The sequence below is a fragment of the Trichosurus vulpecula genome, chromosome 7 (assembly GCF_011100635.1).
Source record: "Trichosurus vulpecula isolate mTriVul1 chromosome 7, mTriVul1.pri, whole genome shotgun sequence".
Classification (NCBI taxonomy): domain Eukaryota; kingdom Metazoa; phylum Chordata; class Mammalia; order Diprotodontia; family Phalangeridae; genus Trichosurus; species Trichosurus vulpecula.
In genome coordinates, this window is record NC_050579.1 from 16,956,835 (window position 1) to 16,964,132 (window position 7,298).

Genomic DNA, 7,298 nt, shown 5'->3' on the forward strand with positions numbered 1-7,298 from the left:
TCGAAGCCACAACCCCTGTTGGGTGGTCCCTAGAATTCTGAAGGAGGAGTAGTTAGCTCACTCTAGAAACCAACCTTCCAGTGTGAGCTGGGGCATAGAGACTGAGCCCAGAGGGAGGGTTAAAGGCAAATTAGAGTAGGCAATAGGTTGATAATTTTTAAAAGTAGAGAAAAGAATTTAGGCTTGGGGCCATCCTTAGAAGAAGATGATTTATCCATTTCCCCAAAAGCTTTCTTGGCATTTAGGGCTTGAGCAACATCCTCACTCATATTCCTTTAGATCTCCTACTTCTGCCATTAGTTAGGGCCTACAGCCTACTTTTATAGAAGTAAGGCTGGCAGGGCCCAGAGAACTCCCCTCCCAAACTTAAAGGCATCTTCCTTGTAAGGGCACCTCCCTTTTTTTTAAACAAAAGCTTAATGAGGTAGGTGCTATATTGTTATCCCATCCTAAAGATAAATAAATTGAGTCTCAAAGAAGTTAAATCACCATATCACAAGATCTTGAGAGTTGGAAGGGACCTCAGTGACCACCCAGTCCAACCCACACTTAAAAGGAATCTCTACCATACTACACTCAACAAATGGGGATCCAGCAATGCCAAGGTGTTTGCTATGTGCCGAACACTGGGCTAAACCCTGGAAATACAGAAAGAAAAGCAAAGACAGTCCTTGCCCTCAAGTAGCTGCCATTTTAATTGGAGGCAATGCACAGAGGGAAGCAGTGACCAGAGAGGGGCACTTTGACCCAGAATGGCGAATGAGGCCATAGGAGAACAACAGCAGAATGGATTAGATTTTGGAGATGGGAGATGACTGGGACTGTACCAGCCCAAGGGCAAGGCAAAGAAGTAGCTGGAGTTCAATTCCATTTCTTTCATGCCATCTCATCCACATCCCAGGAAAACCCAACTACTGATTCTAAACCAAGCACAGCCTGCAAGCACAGGCACTTTCACTGGCCCTGTCCCTGTACTTCAGACTTGGATGGGGTTCACCGTATGTTTTGATCTTTTCAAGTGACTAAGACTGAAAAATAGTTTGGTGACTGGTTTTAGATGAATGACGCTTTAAGGAAGATCGAGCAAGAGAAATTCTCTTCTTTCCAACAAGCAGACGCTGTGTGTCCATTCTATAGAGCGCTGGACTTGGAGCCAGGACGACCTGGGTTCAGATCACTCCTTGGACCCTTCGAAGCTGCGCAACCTTGGGGAAAGTCCCTTTTCTTCTCTGAACCTGAGTTATCTCATCTAGAAAATGGGGCGGGGGGTTGGACTAGATGACTTCTGAATTCTCGTCCAACTTCAGAGTAGCTGGTCTTGGGAAGAAGGATTTGGGGGCAGAAGAGGGGAGTCTGTGGGTCAGAGCTTGAACAAAGACTAAAAGGAACGATTTGAATGAGAAAAATCATAAAACTGAGCAAACGAGAATGCCCAACTTTCCATATGGTTGTTTCTCTGCTGGAAAAAAATCTCTCTATAAAATTATATGTGTATATATATATATATTATATATAAACATACATATATACTTTTTTTGTCCCTTTTTCTACCAGTAGGACTAACAACAGCACCAAAGGGCAGCATCTATAACAGTAATCAAAGCCTCAGAAAGGCAGTCACGACTCCTGGGCTCAGACGTGGGTCATTGCCATCTGGGTGGTAAGAAGGGATCTGCCAGACAATGGGAGTGAATGACACCCCTCCTTTCCCTCTCAAACCATGGCTGGATCTAGTGGTGCTTGCAGCGGGGGCTATTGGAGAGATGAAAGCAACAGAACAAAAGCGATCTCCCCCTCCACCCCCGCCTCCAGCATCTGAACCTCAGTTCCTGTGACACACATCAATGGTAGCACTTTCAGGGCTCTATTCTTCCACCCACCAGAGGTGGTTTCAGTGGACCTGATGGAGCCCCGCCCCCACCCCCTTCTGAGTCCCAGAGATGACTGGCACTTCTTCCCACCTGCTTGTGAACCCTGATGGACAGGCCATGCATCCAAGTTTGGGGATAAGTTAAGGTGTCCTATTTTGTATTTCACCCACATCCCACTCTTAGAATCATAGGATTTCAGAGCTGGAAGAGATCTGGAGCTGAATCAGTCCAAACCCTCTCATTTTTCAGGAGAGGAGAATGACTTGCCAAGAGCAAAGCTATCAATCTCTGAGTACTACTGGCTCCTTAAGAGAAAAATGTCATTAAACCAGCCAGCCTGAGCTGCTTCCCAGAAGCAGGCAAACAGCCTTTGGGAGGAGATATTTCTCCCTTCTGATATCTCTGTACTTGGGAATCAGAAACCTCATGCTCTAGGTGATCCCATAAGGTCAACTGAGGCACACCTAGACATTTGTAATCAAGGAAGAAGAGGAGAAATAATAGCTCTTCTCAAGTATGTGAAGAGCTATCAAAAGAAAGAGGGTTCAGACTTGGTCTATTTGGTCCCAGAGGACAAGACCAGAAGTAATGGGTGGAAATGGGAGAGAAGCTGATAACTGAAAACCGTTTGTAATTTGTATGAAGAATGACTTGCTCCCTAGCCCATAAACAATCATGATAGCTCACCGTCCCTCTTTGGTGAGTCTTACATCCCCAGGAACCTCAGCAGTCCTCTAGGCTTCTAGTAAAACTCAGAAATGGAAAATGCTCAGCCTTGCCAGATGGGACCTGCACAGTCCAGGTACTCACAGAACCCAAGAACTGGGTATGCTTCTCTTCACTGTGACTGTCTGTTGCTGCTCCCCAGCTCCAGCTTCTTCTTGGCTCAGTAGTTCCTCCATTTGGTGCAAAGCTTTGATGTGGTCCAGGAAGTCCCCTGCTTGACCCAGGGATACCTCCACTTGGTCCAAGAGGCTTAGTCCAGGCACTCTGCTGGTTTCAGGCTCCCTTTATGGTCACCTCTATTCTAATGCTGTGGGTTTAAGTCCCTGCAGCTTCAACTTGGTCTAGGTTGAACAATGACATGTTGATACCTGTGTTGATACCTCTGGGACTTTGGGTATCCTGGATATGTAGACATCCTTCAAAAAACTGGCTGAAGTCTGTGTATAGCACTCCTTCTTCTCTGTGTTTCTTTCATAGGAAAAATGATTCAAAGATCTAGTTATGTTTAGCCTGTGGAAGAGAATAATTGTTCACATAGCTCTTTATTCAGAATAATCCTATGTGGAAGGGACATGCTGGTCTGGTGGCCTGGACCCCTCTTCATTCTTCGGTATCCTGAAGCCTAACCTCCAGCCCTACAACATGACTGACATCACTCTCCCTAAAGTCATCAATGACTTCCTTATTTTCATACAAAAAGGACTTTTCTCAAGCTTCAATTAACTTTCTCTATCAGAATATAAGCTCCTCGAGGGCAAGGATTGCCATTTTCGTCTTTCCCTCAGCATCCAGTTAACAGAGTGCTTAGTAAATCTCTTGAACTGATCTGAAGTTTCTCACTGAGGGAAGGAATAAGCATATGGGTGGGTAAAGCAGGTGGGTGAAGAGTGTGCCAAGGTCCCTCTGGTACCTGCTTACTTCCCCTAAAGGGAAAGGGAAGACCATTGGTAAGGTACACCACCTATCCAATAAGATGCTTTATGGAGCTTATGGCTAATTACATATTCACTGACCACAACCAAGCATTGGCTATGTAATACTAAAGAATGGCCCCCAAGAACATGGGATGGCAAAAAGAGTATTGACTATGGAAGAAGAATATGTAGGTTCACATCCTATCTCGGGTGTTTGCTACTTTGTGACCTTGGGTGTTATTTAGCCACCATGGGCCTCAGTTTCCTCATCTGTCAGATGAGGACTGCCTCCTTTCCAGCTCTAAATCTATGTCTCTCTCCACCAGACCCAGTTTACTTTATAAAGGTCTTATAGCCAATTTTCCAATTTCCAAACCATCAGGAGATTTCTTATCTAAATGATGTACCTCCTATTCCCTTTGCTGGGCCCTTTAAGATTAAGCTTCCTTGAAAATCTCCACAATTAGATGGTAAGCTCCTTGAGGGCAGGGACCATCTTTGCCTCTCTTTGTATCCTGGGCACTTAGCACAATGCCTGGCACGTAGTAGGCCTTTAGTAAATGTTTATTGATTGATTGAAAATGAATGGTCCTCATCCAGTTAGTGAATATTGTTCATCTATCGCCCATTTTTTCTATACTTCCTACTATCCTAGCACTTTCATTCTCTTTGAATGCTTCTCTGAAGCATTTGATTGCTGCTTCCTGCCCCCACTTCCTGGCTACTCTTTCCTTCCTTAGCTTCCATGGTCATACACTACCACAGTTCTCCTCCTGCCTCTCTGCCCAATCCTTCTTCTTATTTGCCTGGTTTCTTTTCTTCTTTCTAACTGCACACAGTGGTCCCAAGGTTCCATTCCTGGACCTATTCTCTTTCCTCTCTAAAGTCACCCTCGATAATTTCAACCCCTCTCATGGCATTAATTTCTGGGAGAGTGACTCCATCTTGCACCCCTTCCCTTAGCTCCAGCCCTGGCTCTCCAATCTACCACCAGAGAGCTGTACTTGAAGATCCCACGGGCACTGCAAATAGCAGCCCAAACATCTCTGATCTCATGATCCTTCCCCCAGAATCTGTCCTTCCTCCTCATTTTTCTACTGTTGTTGACACTTGGTGGCTAAATCATATTTCTCTTGTCTATGCCCATGTCTTCTACTTCTTTCCCCCCCCCCCCCACTGGGACTGGCACCATCCAAGTTCGAGGCCTCATTCTATCTAGCCTCCTGGCTTCCCTGCCTCTAGTCTCTTTCTGCTCAAATCCATCTCAGACACTTCTGCCTGAATGATTTTTCACAGTACCCATTCCTTTTTTATTCAGGAACCTTCGATGGTTCCTGATTGCCCATTGAATAAAATAAAACTCTCATCATTCAAGGCTCTCTATGACCAGGTTCAACCTCTCTTTCAGGTCCTACGTCATACCCATGCATGCTCACATTTTCCCTTCCTGAAAGGTGGAGACTGGGGCATGAATACATTCCAGGTTAAAGACCAAAGATGTATGAAGGTATGGAGGGTGAAAGAGGGAGGGTGAGCTGGGGGTGGTGAGTAATCCAGTTTGGTCAGCCAAACTCCTTTGCTCATTCCTGGCCTTTTACTCGAAATATTCTAGCACCACCTTTGGTCAGCCAATCAGGAACACTCATTGTCCCCCAAGCCCATCCTGCTTTTTCTGATGTCTGTGCCTGGACCTTTGCCCAACTTGTACCTGTGCCCCATCTTCATCTGGTGAAATCTCTTTTGAGTTTCCACCTCCTCCATGAAGAACTATCCATGCAATATCAGAGTTGGAATGGACTTCAAATGGGCCCTCCCCTTTACAAATCCTGCAGCCAGTCTCTGACCTATATAAGCTTGCCTGGGGAACAGGTCACCATTACTCAAGATGGCCCTTGTCACCAACAACAGATTCAAGTATGGCAGCTACTTGTCTTGCTGTCCATTTGATCTCTAGGAGCAGAGTCCTCCAACTGAAATATGCTATGACATGGTATGATATAATATGATATGATCAGAACAAATTCAAGGTAGTTTGGACAGGGAAAGCACCAGCAGCTGGGGGAGTCTCTCAATCTTAGCTTCCTCATTTGTAAAATTGGGATAATAATAGCCCTTATCTCCCAGGATCATTGTGAGGATCAAATGAGGTGATGGATGTAATTAGTGAAGAGCTCATGTTTCCCAAGAGAGGCAGAATTTGGGGGCGGCCACACCAAGGCGTGTGAGGGTGGACAGAAAGCCCCACAAAGTGAAAGGCGATATAGCGTGATGGAAAGAACACCAACCTTGGAGATGTGAACCTGAGTTCCTGCCTCATTGTTGCCCTTGACTCCAAGTGGGCAAGACTCTTCCCATCCCTGTGCCTCGCCTTTCTCATTTGTAAAATTAGAGTGTTAGGGGCAGCTAGGTGGCGCAGTGAGTAGAGTACCAGCCCTGAAGTTAGGAGGACCTGAGTTCAAATCCAGCCTCAGACACTTGACACAGTCACTAGCTGTGTGACCTTGGGCAAGTCACTTAACCCCAATTGCCCTGCCTTCCCCCCTCCAAAAAAAATTAAAAAAAATTAGAGTGTTGGACTAAGGGATCTCTTAGGTCCCTTGCTACTCAAAATCTAGCCTCTTATGGTCATAAGACCTTAGGCAGCTCACTTTCCCTATCTCGCCTCAGTTTTCCTCTGCAAAATGAGAGCATTGGAGTTGACGACCTCTACAATCCCTTTCCTCCAACACTATGGAGAAGAATACCTGGCCTAGCTCATGGTCTGCATGACCTTCAAAAAGCCCAGAAAAAAGAGATCTATGTCTGCGCTTATTTCCAGAGTGAACTCCAGAGCTTTGAAGACACAAGGAACATGTCAACCAGTCACTCCCCACGATTTCTCTTGGAAGGCTGCCTCGAAGGGCTCTGTTTTTTCAGGCTGTGGCGCCATCCTGTGGCTGTTTCCTTGGGCCAATTAGCTGTTCTTTGTCCATTTTAGGCGTTCGCCGCTGTCTGGTGCTTCCCATTACTCCAACCCTCCTCAAGCTCTGTCTCTGGTCCTTCCATCTGTCTCTCCAGCTTAGAGAGGTTAAGGGTCACGTGGGTAAGGGCAGAGATGGAGGGACTCTCTGTCTTCTGACTTGCTTTGGGCTCCTTCCACTGTCTCTTGTCTAGGAGTGGCCTTACGATGGTAGTTTCTTAAGTTTTAAAGAAGCAAGAAACCTTTGAGTTCATCTTGTCCAGTCCTATAATTTTATAAACAAAGAACCTGAAGCCCAGATCGGGTGTGACTTCCCTAAGATGGTGCAACCTGTCCCCAGGCACAGAATTGAAGAATTGGAAGTGATTGTTGTCGCCTTCCAGTCCAACTCATACACAAAAGGAAATTCCACTATAACACGCCTGATGAGTGATGACTCAAATCCTGCCTCTGACACAATTCTCCTCTATAAAATAAGGGAAGGGAAGAATTTGGACAAGATGGACTCTAAGGTTGCTTCCAGCTTTAAAATCTATGCTCCCATGATTCTACGATTTCTAAAATCTCTTCTAGATCACAGTGTGTCTGTGTCTACACTGTAAAATTGGGGGCGCAATGCACTGCATCTCGCTGCTTTTTAAAATGTGATTATTTGTGGAAATATGTTTTATATGATTGCATACATGTAACCTCCATCATATTGCTTACCGTCTTAGGGAGGACAGAAGGGGGAAAATTGGAAACTCAAAATTTTAATTAAAAAAAGAATGTTAAAAATTGTCTTTATATGTAATTGGAAAAAATAAAGTACTATTTAAAAGAAAAATG